General features: G+C 44.4%; 1 protein-coding gene across 2 annotated transcripts in view; it reads right to left on the minus strand.

Annotated features, from left to right (window-relative positions):
* The window catches only part of PLAA (phospholipase A2 activating protein), a 749216-nt gene that overhangs the window by 69089 nt on the left and 661354 nt on the right, over positions 1-18773 (minus strand). The window lies entirely within an intron of this gene.

The raw sequence follows: 18773 nt of genomic DNA on the forward strand, positions 1-18773 counted from the left end.
TGAGTATGAGACTTCTCAAGAAGAACTGCTTCAGAAAAATGGTAGAGTTAAAAGACAGAGCATGCAGGGAAAACTGAAGATTTTCTGCTGTACTAGAGAAACTGGAAAGAACAGACTATTAATTTTCTGAAAGCACAAATAAGCAATTGGACTTGTATTCCGCAGAAGGCTTTGTTAAATAAATGGGCACAGAGTGTATGCTCCAAACCTGGCCATGAGAAAGCAGCAAATATCTGTATTAGTAAAAATGCAATCATACTAGCAGAAAGAGATGATCCTTACAAAACTGTGGGAGAACAGCAAAGATTGCTGATAGTAGAGTGTTTTTGGAAAATTATTATTAACTGTTCACCAGGCAGAAATGAGAAGCAAATTTAACCCAGCAATCAAGGAATGTCAAGAGGCAGATGTCAGATTCAAAATGCCCTATCCAGTTGTCTTCAGAGTATTTTTTTTCTTGGAGGATTAAAGACATTTTTTGATGCAGAACAGGTTAAGAAGGAAATGTAAAACTTATGTACTCACTATAACCAGGCAGTTGTTTTGTCCATTTTCATTTGGCCTCAATAAATGGGTTACTGATCCGATCCTTGGATCTGACTCAGCCACATACTTTAGACTTTGGATCCAACGCTCTCAAGCTCCTCCTTTTACCCCTAGTCCATCCCCAGTACCTCAGATCGGGTTTGTTGTCATAAGATCTCATTAATAAGTTAAAGAAAGGGACAGATAAAGGATAGGACTCAAACCAGGAACTATAGGTTCCAATAAGAAAAAAACAGATCACTCCAGAAGATTATCGGAAGGGGGTAGTTGAGGAAGAATGGAAAATGGAGAACACAAATGCCTAGTTATGGTGAGTATTTAACTTTTAACTGATGTTGTCTTTTTCATTCTTCCTCAATGAATGGGACAGAGTCCCCAGCTACATGTGTCTTGAATGGCCCTCATGTAAGGATATCCCAGATAACCGCTGAACCAAAGGCAGCTCTGCTTTGGGAGATTAGGTCCAATTTGTAAAGAGGAACAAATGTATGAGCATCAGATCCTCTGGCTGCTGCACAAATATCATCAATAGATGTTCTTGCCCAAAAAGCAGATGAAGTGGCCATGGATCTAACTGAGCGGGCTTTAGGTCGTCTTGGTAGAGAAATGCCTTGTTGGGAATAGATCGAAGAAATGCAATTAATTATCAATTTAACTAATGTAACTTTAGATACTAGATAATCCAGTGAAACTTTTGAGAAGGACACAAACAGCTGATCCGATTTTCTGATTTCTTTAATTCTGGGTAAATAAAAACATAATTGCTCGTGTACATCTACAAGATGTAGCATGCATTTTCCTTTGTTTGAAAAATTTGGAGAAAAGACTGGCAAATGAATGGATTGGTTAATGATTCAGAAGCCACTTTAGGTAAAAAGGAAGGGTTAAGCTCGTAAAGTAACCTTGTCTTTATGGAAAATAATGTATTGAGTCTCTGATGAAAGGGGCTAGAATTCAGATATCCTTTTGGCAGAAGTGATCGCTACTAAAAGGCTGTTTTCCATGACAGATACATTAAATCATTTTTTGCTGAAGGTTCAAAGGGTTTTCGAGTTAGACCTTGTAGTAGCACAGTCAAGTTCCAGGGAGGTGAAAGATCTTTTACTGGGGGTGTAAGGAGGAAAGTGGCTTTCAAGAAAGCTTTACATATCTTGGAAGAAGCCAAACAATTTTATCTCCTGTATGAAAATTTCATATGGCTGCCAACTGTAGTTAATTCACAGAAAAAATAGCATCTTCTTTTAAAAGAGCAGCCAGAAAATCAGGAACAGCAAAGATAGGGTCAGTAAAAGGGTCAACATTGTTTCTTAACGTCAAAGGGAAAATCTTTTCCATTTGTTCTTGTAAACCTTTTTGGTGGAATATTTTTACAAAATGGTATCTACTGGGGAAGAAAGCCTGGGCTGTCTGACTATCACTTTAACTAGAGAAACCATGGCATTAGCTTGAGATCTGGGATGCTGGGATAACTTATCCCTGAGGACTGTGAGAGAAGATCTGGAGTTGGTTCCAGTATCCAGGGAGGATAACGGAGATGTGATTAAAGGAAGGGGAACCACACCTGGTGAGAACAGAAAGGAGCAATGTGGATGACTGCGCTCTTCAACTGAATTGCTTTCTGAAGAAATTTTGGAATTAAAGAAAGTGGGGGATAGGCATAAAGGAGACCAGATGGCCAAACGTGGACTACAGCATCTCTTGGATCAGGGTGAAATACCTGCTGCACTTGCGAGTGGACGGAAAGAGGTCACAGCAAGGGTAGCCCCAACAATGGAAAATTTCCTTTGCCACTGACTGAGACACCAAAGGAGACATCATCAGGTGGTGATCTGGGGGACCCTTCTCCCTCCTCGAAATCAGTTATCTTCAGTGAAAGAATCCAACTGGGAATCTACGTGCCTCCTCTTGCACGTCCTCTTCTGATGGATCTCCTCGAAGGGATGTTTGGGGGAGGTATCAGAAGAAAGGGGGAGTTCCTCCATGGGGACCAACTGGAAGCTAGGTGGAACTGACTCAGGGCTCGGAACAAAAGAGGGTATAGGGGTGGATCCGAGGTGGGGAGAGACTGGATCTCTAGAATGAGGAAAAAGCCCTTTCCACAATCTCAAAGACAGACGGCCCATGGGAAGCCTTGGCCACCTGCGCCAGAGCCGTGTGTTCCAGTATGGGTAGATCACTACTCTGATCCATGCCTGGAGGACAGAACTGTCCAGCACCAAGGCTCCAAGGAGAAGGGATGGATCCAACAAGAATGGAGTAGATCCCGACCCCACAGATCCAACACCAATGCTTTGGCTCCAGGACCCATTCTGACCTGAAAGCATAGGAGCAGAAATGGTTAAGGATGATGTTGAAGTAGTAGTTATCTTCGGATCAGACTACAGAACTCTTGGGCCTGACAGATCCTGGGGCTCCAACACCAAAAGTCAGATCAGTGAAGGAGATAAGACTATTTGAGTAGTGGTTGGAAGACTGACAGATCCAATACAAGAAGGGGCAGAGATAACCCACATCTGGATCTGAATTCTGAGGAATTTCCGCAGCATCCTATCCACATCTGCTTTGGACAGACTTCTGGAGGACCTGATGGAAATTATGTGGTTGTCTAAGGTCTAGTGTGTTTTTCTGGGGTTTGCATAAATGGTGAATGGAGCTTAAGGGAAATAGAATCAATGCGAAACTCAGAGGAATGAGTCTTTGGCATGTATGAAGTACTAGGCTTTGGATCAGAAGGCTAAGAAACCGTAACTTGAATGACTAAGCATAAATTACTATCGGATCCAATAGTTTTGGATCGGAGAGCTTAGGCTCCACTGTAAGTCATTTTAGATCCGATAGAATTGAATCCAACAATTTAGTGACTCTGGAGGGTGGCTCTGACTGAGTCTTGGGAGACTTCGGAGGCGGGGCAACTGCTTCCGATGCTCCGGTGGAGCTTCTGATGACTTATTGGGGGTTTGAGTCCAGAATATGAGGGAAGAAGGAAACCCTTAAGCAGCAATTTGTTTCTCCTGTCAGCTATGGCACGAAAATTGAAGGCTGCGCAGACTAAGCAGCTTGTTTTTAAGTGAGTTAACCCCAGCAGAAAACACACTCCTTGTGGGCATCTGAGTTAGGGATTTTATGTCCACAAGAAGTGCACTTTTTAGAACTTGTCAGCTTGTCAGCCATGACAGCACAAAAAAAAATTGTTGTAAGATAAAGAATATACCAGCAGTAAAAATAGTATTTATTTTTATATATTAAGAAAAAAAAAAGAGAATATGAGCAATGGTAGAAAAGAATTACCTGTTGAATAAGGTAGAAAGAACTGAGGAGAAAAAGACCAAGAGAAAATACCAAGAATGATAAAAGTAAGAATTTATTACTTAAATGGTAAGAAAATCTGAAGCAAGAAAACCAAATGACTAAGAGGGAAGTATAACAAAGAGGAGAAAGAAATTAGATAGAAAGAATTAAATATTTTTTATTTTAGGCATACCAACAACAATCGCAAATGCTACAAGAGAAGGATCCCATGTTTGTGTGTGATGGGAGCAAACAACATCTGAGGTACCGAGGTTGGACTAGGGCATTATGGACAGAGGGAGGAGCTCGAGAGTTGATCCAAAGACTGTAGTATGCGGCCGAGTCGGATCCAAAAATAGGATCTGTAACCTATTCGTTAGAGAAGAATGAAAAGGACATCAGATACAAAAGTTAATCCAACAAAAAGTGAGCCATCAAATAGAAGGGGACCCAGCTTCTCATTCTTCAAACAATAAAGATCTAGCATACTCCCCCAACTATCAACAGGGACCAGGTCCTGGCAGCACTCACTAGGGCCAAAAACACTGCTTCAGTGGGCCCAAACACTATCCCCAGCTGCATCCTAAATAGCCTCAAAACATTTCCTAGCAAGACCATTAGAGGCACTGTTCAACTACAGCCTCAATGGAGGGCCACAATGGTCATTCCTCTCCACAAGGGTGGGCCATCAACTGACTCCTGAAACTACAGACCCATCAGTCTGACAAGTCTAATATGCAAAGCCATGGAACAAATTAGTATGGAAATGATTAACAAAGACATTAACAACCTACAGACATTGGACCCATCCCAGTCTGGCTTTGTCAAGGGAAGGTCTTCCATACTCAGCCTGATGGACTTCTTTGAGAAGGTCACCAAGGCTATGGATGAAGGAAAAATGGTGCACACTGCCTACCTTGACCTGCCCATGGCATTTGATATAATAGCCCACTCACATATTGTTGACAAACTCTCAGAACTAGGCATAAATCCCTACATAACTTGTTGGATTGCTAGCTGATTCACAGATAAAGCCCAAGAAGTCAGGATTGGGGAGACCACCTCCACCAGGAGACCAGTCTCCAGTGCAGTACCCCAAGGCTCTCGGTTGGGCCCACTTCTGTTGGGCATCTATTTTTCAAAAGTCAAGGCTAATGCAAAAGGCCTCTGGCCCACAAAGTTCATAGATAACTGTAAATTAGGAGCCATCACAGACTATCCCATGATACAAATATCCTACATGAGGGTCTGACACAAACAAGTGATTGGTGCCACAGCCCCAGATTAAACTCAACATGAAGAAATGTATTATAATGCCCTTTGGGAAGTCATTCACCCAAGCTAATTACTCCTTTGATAAAATACCCCTAAGAGTTGACCTGCTAGTTAACCATTTGAGAACATATATTGATATAATTTGGACTTTGACCGCGTAGCCATGACAGAAAGAAAATCATTCTAGATTGCCCACCTCATATGTGGGGGTATGGCATCCAGGACCAAGGAAATTACAGTACTACTCTACTCAGTCCTTATCAGACCCATCATCAAATACAATGCCCCCTTTGGCATGTACCTAACTAGGCACTTGCAACAGCTGGAACACCTTAATGCCTTGTTTCTTTTACTCTGTCTCCTATGGGCTGCTGAGAGGTATTTTTCACCTGGCATATAAGGCATCCTCAAGCCAAGCTCAGATGGACCTCTTGCACATTCGCAAAAACACCAGGAACACTACATCTAAGGACCTGAACTGCTAAACTTACACACACACGCGTGTGCACGCACACACACACACACACACACACACACACACACACACACACACACACACACACAAATCTTTAGCTATCTCATTACTAACTAACCCCATCATACAGGCATCCATTGCACTTGAGGACAAAACTGGGTCGGGTTGCATGGCTAGGCATATAAAAACTCTGGTGGTCAAAAGCCTAGCACAAACCTATGCATAAAGCATTTCATGGCATAAACTGCATGTCACATAGTGAAGTAGATTTGTGTAGTATGCAGTCAGGAGTATATTAAATGTGGGGTAAGGGGGAGTCTTTTCAGTGATTGTTGTACGGGATAAAGATTGACTTCAACAACTGGCTAAGCTTCTGGTGTCATTCTAAGGGGATCCAGTATCTGTTTGCCTGTGATGACATGGTCGACAGACCAAAATGTTTTGCCAGAGATGGCCTGCACCTGTCACCCCTGGGATTCCAGATACTGGCTAAGGCTCTTGCTGCTCCTATAGTGCCTTTTTCAGGCAAGGTTCAAATGAAAAATTCACCACCGTAACAGGAACAGGCAAGCAAAAACTGAGGGTAATGCTACTCAATGCTAGAAGTCTAAACCTCAAAATGCACTCCCTCAAGGCACTCCTTAAAATGGAAAACATTGATATCTATGCAGTGACTGAGACCTGGTTCAAGGCTCCAGAGAGCACCCCTGCATTACCAGGCTATAACTCATACCACACTTTTCGGCCACCTAACCTGGACCGGAACACCAAAGGTGATGGTGCGTCCATATTTATTAAGGATATCCACACCTCCAGGCTAGTTGCTCAGCATAATGCATCCGAGGTCATCCAAGTGCAACTAACTCTGTGCAAAACTGCAATCCAGATTGTAGCTTGCTGCAGATCCCCCACCATGCCCCAGGATTCCCACTCCTCTTTTCTTGATATACTGGAAAATATTAGGGTTCAACCAAACACCCTAAGAATGGGTGATTTCAACTACCCCACCATTAATTGGGAAAACTACTCATGTACCAACTCCTTTGCTCAGCGCTTTCTGGAACATAAATGCCAATACCCTGGATTAACTTTATCCACACCCCCACCAGGGGCAACAATTTCCTAGACCTAGTCATTACCAACATGAGTGACCGGTGTTCCACACCTGAAGTCAACTCCTCGTTGGTCAGATCTGACCATAAGCTGTTCCACACCTGAAGTCAACTTCTCGTTGGTCAGATCTGACCATAAGCTAATCACCTTAGATATCCACATCCCGCCCCCAACCCCCCCCCCCCATTAAGGAAATAACGGTAAAAAGTTTCTCCAAAGCCAACTTCATGCTTCTTAAGACAGAAGTGGCGAACTTCTTGACACCAATGCAGATGGACAATACAGTTACGACTGCCGAATCCTACACAGATGCACTTTATAAGCACTTACACAAGTGCATGGATTGTGCTATCCCAAACAGAACCAAGATGCTATCCTCCAAAAAAAGGAAGCCAATCTGGTGGTCTCCTGCCATAAACAAACTCTACAACAGAAGGAAGAAACTGTTGCAAAACAGAGTAAAATCCCATGAGTGGAGCAGTTCTCTGGTCAGCCTCAGTAAGAAGCTGAGATCCCTTATAAGATCCTCCAAAGATAGCTACAAAAACAAAATCGCCACTGATTCTAGGAACAACCACAAAGCATTCTATAGCTATGTCAAGTATCTCAATGGCAACATCCAGATCTGCTCTGAGTTACAGCACAACGGCATGAAAATTACAGAATCAACTGATATTGCCAACATCCTGGCAGATAGGTTCAGTGTTAACTTTAACCCCCTCTCACCCCCTAAACGGCCCATATCTATACAGGAAGAATGCAGAGTCCCAGTAATCACAGCTATGCAGGTAAAAGCTGCACTCTCTAAAGCCAAAAACACAGCATCCATGGGACCGGACAACATCCCAGGCTGCAATTTACACGAACTTCCGAATGAACTGGCTCCCCACCTAAGCACCATGTTCAGTCATAGTCTCACATCAGGATTTCTGCCCGCTGAATGGCGCACAGCAACAGTTATCCCACTCCATTAAGGGGGAGTCTCCAATGATCCTGGGAATTATCTCCCTATTAGCCTGATGAGCCTGTTCTGTAAGGCCACGGAACGCATCATCATGGAACTCATAAACAAAGACATTGGTAACCTCCAAACTCTGGACCTCACCCAGTTCGGGTTTGTGAAAGGCAGATCATGCCTCCTGAACCTGATTGACTTCTTTGCGGCAGTCACCAAAGTTGTAGATGAGGGTAAGTTGGTTCACACAGCCTATCTTAACCTCACCAAGGCTTTCGACACCATCACCCATTCTGGAATTATAGCTAAACTCACTAAACTAGGTATAAATCACTACGTCACAAGATGGGTTGCCAGCTGGCTCACTGACGCTACCCACAAATGTAAAAGTTGAAGACTCCAAATCTGACTTCAAACCAGTGACTAGTGGAGTACCACAGGGTTCAGTCCTGGGGCCTCTCCTGTTTGGTATCTACTTCTCTGAAGTACAGGCTAACACAGAAGGCCTTTGGCTAACGAAGTTCGCAGATGACTGCAACCTAGGAGCCATAGCAGAGTCCCCAAATGATGTGGACATCCTACAGAAGAGCCTCACTGAGACAGATGCCTGGTGTCAGAGCCATGGCCTCAAGCTCAATGCCAAAAGGTGCACTGTCATCCCCCCTTTGGTAAAAAACTCTGTACCCATGAACTACCACATAGGCGGCAATCTACTTAATGCCGAATGTGTGATAAGAGACCTGGAGACCCAGGTGGACAGAAGTCTCTCCTTTGATAATCACATCGCCACAGTAGTCAGGAAAACCTTCTACGTGGCACACCATCACAAAAGGGTTCTCATCTAGGAAAAAAGAGGTCACTGTTGCCCTCTACTCGACACTCAATAGACCCATTAGAGAGTACAATGCCCCTTTTGGAATGTACCTCACAAGACATCTGCAGCAGTTGGAAAGGCCACAGAAGTACCTTACAAAGAGGATTACTGGCCTCAAACAGATGCCCTACACTGACCATCTCAAAAAACTCCAGCTTTAGTCCGTAGCATATCGCCTACTCCAGGGTGATCTCTGCCTACCATAAAAAGCTATGTCAAACCCAGAGCTGTTGGACATTCTACACCTAAAGAAATCCCAATCCCTCCGAGCTACACACTGTAGGGACCTACACCTTGTCACCACAATAAACAGGACATGCTGGAGGGATAGATTCCTGTCCCAGAGACTTCCCATACTCTGGAACAAGCTGCCCATCTATGTCAAGCAAAGTTCCTCATTAGCACTCTTCAAGAAAAATCTTGACAAGTGGATGGGAAATAGGAAATACACCCCGGGGATCACTCCGGTGGCTCTGCTCAACAAGGGCACAGGAAAACAGGGAACCTTGTTGGCTAGGCTTACTTAGGCCCTTGGGCCAATAGCCTAGTATCTACCTATGAACCTATAAGATAATAAGCAAGTTAGGACATACACTTTACAATATAAAAAGAGAACAAAGGCTGGACAAAAGCAGGTTTAAGTGAATATGCTGTAATCGTGGGCTCTTGTGGTGCAGGGTGAGATGTAACAGTGCACAAATTATATTATATGTATAGTAGAGATGTTTTTTCTATTTTGCAAAGGTGTAGGTCTAGCTTAATCTAAAAAAACAAGTGTTTTCTATTACAAAATACACTCGAAAAATAAGATTAAATGATGAATGCCATGAGAAATGATAAGTTTCTTCCATATGCAATAATATTAGCTTGTATTTTTTTTCCCTATTTGGTGGATTAAGAAGTCCGGAGCTGAAAACAGCTATACAATCTGTTCTTCTGGTTCCATGGAAATGAGTGTCTGCAGCTACAAGCAATTAATCTTGAGAGTTTTGAGCATTGTTTGCTTGGGGAAATGCTAACTTTAAAGGTACAATGGCAAGCAGTTCAGTAAAAAACAAAGTTTGAAATTACTGGAAGTGAATAAGAGATAGCAACTGCCATTGCAGCCTTAATACATCAATGCATTTAACAGAACAATGTGTAACTTACTTTTATTTAAAGATATCCAGTACTCTTTTTTTAAGGCTAAATAAATGTTAATGTTTTCTGAAAGCATACAAGCTGTTTGTCGTATCCAGGAAGGGAATAGAGATAAAAGATAACAGACAGCAATCAGTATAAGTGGGAGCACAGGCTGTAATGCACTTACAAGGGTAACCTTTATTTTACATTAGTTAATGCCTGTGGGTGCAGCTGTTGATTTGGAGCAATGGTTCCTATCATAGGTAGGTACTAGGCTATCTGCCCGAGGGCATTTATAAGCCTAGCCAGTGTGTGTCAGCTTTTGCCACCCCATTGATTAATTAACTGAGCCTCTGTCAAGAAGAGCCAATGAAGTGATCCCAGGGGTGTATTTTCTGTTACCCATCCACTCGTCAAGGTTTCTCTTGAAGACTGTTAGTGAGGGGCTCTGGCTAATGTAGTTGGGAATTTTGTTCCAAAGCATGGGGAGTCTCTGTGGCAGGAATCTATCCCTCCAGCATGTTCTATTTATTGTTGTGGTGAGGTTTAGCTCACTTGAGCGAATGGCTTGCAGTGACTTGGATTTCTTTAGGTGGAGCATGTCCATCAATTCTGAGTTGGACATGGCTTTGTAAGTCAGGCTGAGATCACCTCTGAGTAAGCGATATGTGACTGAGTAAAGCTGGAGTTTTTCCAGTTGGGCTGCATAGGACATATGTTTGAGGCCAGTAATCCTCTTGGTGAGGTACTTTTGTGGTCTTACCATCTGTTGGAAGTGTCTTGTGAGGTACATCCCAAATGGGACATTGTACTCTATGATGGGTCTGATGAATGATGAGTAGAGGGGCACTATAACCTCTTTATTTCTAGATGCGAACCCTTTAGTAATTAGATGGGCTACATAGAAGGATTTCCTAACTACTTTGGCAATATGATTGTCAAAGGAGAGATTACTATCTATCTGGGTCCCCAGATCTCTTATTACCTCTTCTGTATTAAGGGGGGCTGCCACCTATGTGCTAATTCATGGGTGTTTTGTTTTTCCCAAATGGGATGACTATGCATTTTTTGGCATTTAGCTTGAGACCATGACTTTGACACCATGTGTCTGTCTCAGTAATGCCCTTTTGGAGAATGTCCGTGTCAGCCGGAGAGTCAATTATGGCTCCCAGTTTGCGGTCATCAACAAACTTGCTTAGCCATAGTCCTCCTGTGTTTGCCTGTACTTCTGAGAAGTATATGCCGAACAGTAGGGGTCCCAGGACCGAGACTTGTGGGACACCACTTGTGACTGGTTTCGAGTTGGACCTGGAGCCCGTTATTCGTACTGTGCGAGTTCTGTCTGTAAGCCAGTTGGCAACCCATCTTGTGACGTAGGGGTTTATGTTCAGGCTGGTGAGTTTTTCTATAATTCCCGAGTGGGGAATGGTGTCAAAAGCCTTGGCGAGGTCAAGGTAGGCTGTGTGAACTACCTTCCCCTCATCTATGGCCTTAGTTACTGTCTTGAAGAAGTCAACCAGGTTTAGTAGGCATGATCTGCCCTTAACAAACCCAAACTGGGTCGGGTCAAGTGTTTGGAGGTTCTCAATGTATTTGTTAATGAGTTCCATGATGATGTGCTCCACAGCCCTGCAGACCAGGCTAGTCAGGCTTATGGGGCGATAGTTACCAGGGTCAGTTGTGGCCCCTCCTTTGTGGAGCAGAATAAACCTTGCTGTGCGTCATTCTATGGGCATGTAGCCTGTGGAGAGGCTGAGGTTGAACAGTGTGTTTAGGTGGGGGGTTAGTTCGCAGTCTGGGACACAATCTGGCCCCACTGATGCTGTGCTTTTGGCTTTTGAAAGGGCTGTTTTCACCTGTGCGTCTGTGATTTCCGGGACACTACACTTTTCCGGTATTGTTGTGGGCCCTTTTGGGGGTGAGAGGGGGGGTGAAGTTTGCACTGAATATATCTGCCAGGATATTGGCAATATCAGTGAATTCAGTATATTTTGTGCTATTTTGCACTAGCTCAGAGCATATCTGTGAGTTGCCACTTAGATTCTTGACATAGCTAAAGAAGGCTTTGTGGTTATCTTTTGAATCCTTGGCTATTTTTCTTTTGAAGTTAGCCTTGGAGGATTTTATGAGGGACCTTAGTTTCTTACTGATACTGGTCAGGGATGTCTTTCCTTCTTGGGATTTGCTTTTTTTCTGAACTAGTTTCCTCCTCCTATTGTATAGCCTGTTTATGGCAGGGGTCCACCAGACTGGTTTCCTTCTCTTAGGGGAGTGAGTCTTGGTTTTGCTAGGGATGGCATGATCCATGCATCCTTGTAGGTGCTCACAGAGTGCATTTGTAAAGGTTCCTGCATCTTGGACACTGTTATCCTTTAGCGTGGGGGCTGTGAAACTTACCACCCCTGTCTTAAGTAAGGTGAAGTTACAAAAAAACAGAAGCAGCAAAACTAAATAAATAAAAATGCTTGCAGGCAGAGTTTCACAGGCACAATATTGTCTGATGAAGTTAACACTTGTTTAATGAAAGCACTCACATTTTATTTGTTTTTCTTCCAGATTTTTATCATTAAATACACCTTTGGTTTATCATCACCTGAGTGATTTGTGCCTGTGAAACTCTGCCTGCCAGCATTTTTATTTATTTTAGTAAGGTGAAGTTTGCTATAGAAAAGCTTTTCACTGTGGTTTCCTTGGTTGGAGGTGGTGGTGTGGTGTGGACATCTAAAGTGATTAGTTTATGTTCTGATCTAACCAGTGACGGGTTGACCTTCAGTGTGGAACACCTGTCACCCATGTTGGTGATGACCAGGTCCAATATGTTTTCACCTCTGGTAAGGGAGGTTTACCAGCTGATCCAGGGCATTTGAGTTGATAAATTCCAGGAAGCGCTGGACCTGGGAGTTTGCACTTGTTTAGTTTTACCAGTTAACGATAGGGTAATTGAAATCGTCCAATATGAGGGTGTTCGGTAGGACCTTCATGTTTTCCAATGTCTCCAGAAAGGCGGAGTGGTGGTCCTGGGTCATGGAGGGTGATCTGTAGCAGGCCACAAATTGCATTGCAGATTTGCCTGATGTTAGTTGCACATGGATGATCTCGGAGGTATCATGCTGCGCCCACTAACCTGGAGGTGTAGGTATCCTTGATGAATATGGATACACCCCCTCCTTTTGTGTTTCAGTCCATGTTCTGTGGCCGAAATGAGTGGTATGATTTGTAGCCCGGCAGTGCTGGGGTGCTGTGTGGAGCCTTGAACCAGGTTTCAGTTACTGCAAAGATGTCGATGTTCTCCATACTGAGGAATGCTTCGAGCGTGTGCAATCTGAGATTTAAACTCCTGGCGTTGAGTAGCATAAAGTACAGTTTTGTACCTACCATAAATGTAGATGTCCGATAGGTATGCATCTGCAGTCCTAACATATGGGTTGTCCTGCCTCAGGCAGCCCTTCGGTCGGCCGGATTCCAAAGTCTGGGTCTGGCCTCGGCTGATGTCGCACTTCATCCGACGTCATAGCTGCTGTTTATTGGGTATAAAGGCATCAGCCGACGCCATTTTCCTCAGTGTTTCTTGCCCCAGATGCCAGGTGCCCTCTAGGAAGGCTAAATTTGGATAAATGCAAATAATTCCAAACAGTAGAGAGCAAACAATATAAAAATATATATATATATACATATATACAAACAAATACACCATAATAGATTCCCCCAGCTAGCTAAAAGAGGGGTAAATACCCTGGGTAATCCTGACTGCAGATGCATACCTATCGGACATCTACATTTATGGTAGGTACAAAACTGTACTATGTCCTTCAAGGATGCATCTGCAGTCCTAACATATGGGTAGAATACCATAGCCAAACTGGGGGAGGAGGCACTAAGATAAAGATGGTGTAGTTAAGATCCCTTGCAAAACAGCAGTTGCAAAACCTGCTCGGGCACGGAGCTCCAAGTAGCAGCTTCTAAAATGTCTTTGGTAGCCACTCCTCGTAGGAAAGCTGTAGTGGTGAGTGTAGCTCTTGTGGAATGAGGTCTGATATTTTCAGGAGTTGTCTTTCCATAAAAAGAGTAGCAAAATCAAATGCAATTTCCTATCCATTTTGAGATTGTCTGTTTTGAAATTGCTTTTCCTTGCATTCCTGTTGCATATGCTACCAGAAGCTGGTCAGTTTTTCTGCTGGTCTTAGTTCTGCCCAGATAGTAGCGTAATTGTCTGTGCACATCCAAGGTGTGTAGCAGTCTTTCCCCCCTGTTCTGTGGGTTGGGGAAGAATGTAGGTAAATGAATCGCTTGGTTCAATGATACTCTGGAGACCACTTTTGGCATAAAGGTAGGGTTAGTTCTCAGAGAGACTCTATCCTGATGGAAGATAAGGAAGGGTTGTACTGCCATTAATGCCTGTAACTCAGATACCCTTCTTGCTGAAGTGATTGCTAGCAGGAAAGCAGTTTTCCAAGACAAGAACTGTAATTCTGCTGTTGCGGCTGGTTCAAAAGGGGGAAGTGTTAACTTTTCCAGCACAAAGTTGAGATCCCATGTAGGTAAAGGTGGTTTCCTTGGAGGTTTTACATTTTTGATTCCTCTCAAGAACTGCCTGAGTAGAGGATGAGAGAAGACAGGAGGATCCATGTTGTATTCTGCTGAAATTGCTGATGCATGAATCTTAATGGAGGAGTAAGACAGGCCATTGTGGAACAGTTCTGCTAAATATTCGAGGATGTGTGCTATGTTTGCCAATGAGACATTTTCTCCCTTTGCTGCACTCCAAATGAGGTATCTTTTCCACTTGGCTGAATAAGTTTTCCTTGTGGAGGGTCTGTGTGCCTCCAGGATAACGTCCTTAACCCTCTGAGATAAACCTGGGTTATTTTGTTTTATGCAATATTCCAAGCAGCTAGCTGCAGTGTTTTCAAGCTTGGATGTAGGATCTTGTAGTTGTCCAGTGTTAGAAGTAAGGGACGTAGAGGTAGAGGCCATGCGTGTGTCCGAGACATGCTTCTCAGTAGCGGGTACCAATGTTGCCGCGGCCAGTCTGGAGCTATCAGGATTACCCTTGGCTGATCCTCTCTGATTTTCAGTAGAACTTTGTACATCAAGGGAAGAGGTGGAAATGCATATGCTGTCAGGTTTTTCCAGCTGAAGGAAAGGGAGTCCACCCTCCAAGCAAGTGGGTGGTATGCTCTTGTGCAGAATTTCTTCAATTGGTGGTTGTGTGGGGAGGCGAACAGGTCTATCTCTGGTAGTCCCCATTTCTTTGTTATGGCGTTGAAGATATCTGGATGCAGCATCCATTCGTGAGCATCCGTGGTAGTTCTGCTTAAGGTGTCTGCTAGAGAATTTTCTTTTCCAGGTACAAATCTGGCCTGAAGTTGAATGTTGAGATTCAGGGCCACATTCCACAGGTCCATTGCCATCCAGCATAGAGGATATGAATGTGTACCTCCCTGTTTGTTGATGTATCACATGACTGTGGTATTGTCCGTCCTTATCAGCAAATGACCCTGTTGAAGGAGTGGTCTGAATGCCTGGATCGCATGTTTCACTGCCAGCATCTCCTTTAGATTTATGTGTAGATTCAGCTGGTCTTGGGTCCATAGGCCTTGTATACAGTTGTCCACCATGTGTGCCCCCCAGCCTAGGTCTGAGGCGTCCCTGGTGATGGTCTGGCTTGGATGAGGTTTGTGGAAAGGCAAGCCTCTGTTCAACTGACAGGCCTGAGCCCACCACAGGAATTCTTGCTTCAGGCATGGAATTATTGGAATCTGGGCTTCTAGACTGTGCTTGTGCTGAGACCATACATTCCTTAGGTACCATTGTAGCTTTCTCATATGCAGCCTGGCATGCGGAATCAATATTATGCAGGATGCCATGTAACCCAGGGCTTGCAGGACTTTCCTTGCAGTAAGCTGAGTTTGTGTTGTTAATGTCATGAAGTAGACTGGTAGTTGCTTTTGTTTTTCTTCTGTGAGAAAAGCCATCTGAGTGGATGTATCCAGTTCTGCACCCAGGAATGTTATCTTTTGGGATGGTACTAGTCTTGATTTTTGCATGTTGACTGTGTATCCCAAGGCTTGCAACAGTTGTATGACATTTTTCAAATCTTTTGTTAATTTTGCCTTGTTGTCCGCTTGTATTAGGCAGTCGTCCAGGTATGGGTAAATTTGAATTCCCTGAAGCCTGCAATGAGCAATTACTGATGCCAGGCATTTCGTGAATACTCTGGGCGCAGTAGATAAGCCAAAAGGCAATGCTGAGAATTGATAATGCTCTGATCCTGCAAGAAATCTGAGGTGTCTTCTGCAATCTGGTCGTATAGGGACGTGCAGGTATGCCTCCTTGAGATCTAGAGTCACCAGCCAAGACTCCTTGCCCAGCATGGGAAGAAGCTGCTGGAGGGTCAGCATTTTGAATTTTGGAACAATGAGGTATGTGTTCAGTGCGGACAAGTCTAGAATAGGTCTCCATTGATTTTCTTTTCTTGGTACAAGGAAAAGCCTGGAGTAAAATCCTTGGCCTTGTTCCATAGGTGGTACCTCTTCTATAGCTCTCATCCTTAGTAAGTTGTTGATTTGTCTTAGAGCGTCTGTTTTTTGGCTTGGTGGTAGGTTTGGCATTCCTCTCCTTTTTGGTAGAGTGTGGAATTGAAACCTGTAGCCCTTGTCTATTGTTTGTAAAGTCCATTTGTCTCCTGTAATGCAATGCCAGTTGTCGGAAAATAAGGCTAGCTTTCCGCCCAAGGGTGCTTCCAGTTGTTCCCTGGTAGGCGGAACCAGAGTCAAGTCATTGTGTCTGCCCTGTGGAAGTGGTTGTAGTTGTATCTGTGGCCGTACTTCTCTGGTTGGTAGGTTGCCACTGACGTCCCCTGTAGGCACCCCTAGATTGACCTCTGCCTCTTGGGCGTCTATTTCTGCCTCTCTGCGCTCTGGAGTTGTCTGGAAAGGACCAATTCTTCGAAGGCCAATTTCTGTTAAACCTCGGAGGCTGGACCTGTAAGAAATCCTTGACTGTTTGGACAGATTTTGCTTTTTCTTCCACCTTCTTTAGAACCTCCTGTGCAGGGGAGCCAAACAAACTTTGTTTCTCCATGGGAGCATCTAGAAGTTTTGACTTAACATGGTCTGGTAAGGATTGTTCTTTTAACCAGGCATGCCTTCGAATCACTGTTCCAGTCATAGCTGATCTAAAGGAAGCCTCCAGTGCATCATAGCCACATTTTAAGAAATGGTTACTGACCTGCTGAGAGTTATGTACCAAATCCTGAAGGGACTTGCGGTCTATAGGTTCAGGAGAAGCCAGTTTTTTATTTAGCTGGTCTAACAAAAATTCCTGGTACTGAATCATGTGAAATTGACAGTTCAAGGCCCTGGCCGAAAGAGTAGCAGAAGTATAAACCTTTTACCCCATCTCTAATGCTCTAGATTCCCTTTCAGAGGGAAGAGGGTTTTTGGCAGAGGCAGCTGCCACACCTTTAGGGCCCTGTGAAATGGTTTCAGGGTCTGCAACAGGAGCCTTGTACAAATGGTAGTGTGTGTCCGGGACCCTGTAATATCTGTCTGGCTTGGCAGGGGCCGGAGGAAGAGAATCAGGGGCAGTACAGGCATCATTATATGCATCAACAACAACTGTTAGTACTGGAGGAATGGCTAAAGGCCTATGCTGTGGTAAGTGTAAAAAAGTCCTTAGCCTTTTCCTTGAATCTGAAAAATCCTGGCCCTGCCATTGGAAGTGTTCCCTCATAGCATGCAAGGTTTCCCCAAAGGAAAATTCTTCAGGAGGAGAAGCAGAAGGAATGGAGTCTTCTGCATCAGAATCCTCATAAGGAGAATATGGGCCTTCCTGTGGGTCTGAAATGTCTGAGCCATCCGAGGAATAGTCTGTAGAGACAGGTTCCAGGGGTTCAGTCCTAGGCCTCTTATCTGGAGGGGGCTGAGAGGCCCTGTCTGGGTGAGGTTGGGATCCCCTGATCAAAGAAATGAGATCCTCAGCCAGGCTGAGTATTTGGGAACTAGAGGTAGGCCTATGTGAGGGAGTTTTAGCAGGTAAGGCCTTAGAAGATTTAGCTGCTTTAGCCCTGGCAAAAGCCTTGATAGACATAGAAGCAGGGGGTCTAGCAGCCCCACGTGCAGGGGTAGATATGTCTAAAGGAATAGTGTCTGACAAATCCTGGGTACCTGCTTCTGTAGCAGTAAATTCAGTAGCAGATTCAGCCATGCTCTGTGAGGCCTCAGCTATCGGAGGCATGCTTTCGGCCGAAGGAAGAACCGGGGACTCGATTTCAGCCGAAACCGAGACACTCGCGGTTGGCCTAACCGTGGTTTCAGCCGAAACCGCGGGCCGCGAATGTCGGTCCTTTTCCTTGCGCTTTTTAGCTAATTGAGTAGTCGGAGTCTCCGATGGCATTTTGTATGCAAAAGTGGGACCAAAAAACTCCTCTGCAAACTCCGACCGACGTCTAAGTGTCCATCGGTTGAAGGAAGCACAGGCTAGACAAGCTGATACATCGTGGTCTGGGCCTAAGCAAGGAAGGCAGTAAGAGTGGAAATCCTTATGAGGTATTTGTTTCCCACAAGTTAAACAATTATTCACTTTGTCTGACATCGGCTGAGGCAAGAAAGAGTCCCCAACAGGGTACTTAGCTTTTTAGAAGTCTTCGGTAGTAGAAATCTCTGGATCTGACTGACCGGCACTTGCGAACAGCTTCTGCTTCGGGCTCCGCGCGGCAAGAAAGACGGAGGAAAATGGCATTGGCTGATGCCTTTATACCCAATAAACAGCAGCTATGACGTCGGGTGAAGTGCGACATCAGCCGAGGCCAGACCCAGACTTCGGAATCCGGCCGACCGAAGGGCTGCCTGAGGCAGGACAACCCATATGTTAGGACTGCAGATGCATCCTTGAAGGACATCCCTCATTTTTTTTATTTGTGCTGATTACGGAGGTGGGTTTGACTTTTGAGCCTTGCCTAAAAAAGGCACTATGGGGGCAGCAAGAGCCTTGGCCAGTATTTGAAAGCCTAGGGGTGACAGGTACAAGCCGTCTCTTGCGAAGCAACGAGGCTTGTCGAGCATGTCATCCCAGGTTGAGAGACACTGGATCCCCTTTGAATGACACCAGAAGCTTAGCCAATT

This window comes from Protopterus annectens, chromosome 2.part0 (assembly GCF_019279795.1).
Source record: "Protopterus annectens isolate FY-2018-M chromosome 2.part0, PAN1.0, whole genome shotgun sequence".
Classification (NCBI taxonomy): Eukaryota; Metazoa; Chordata; order Ceratodontiformes; family Protopteridae; genus Protopterus; species Protopterus annectens.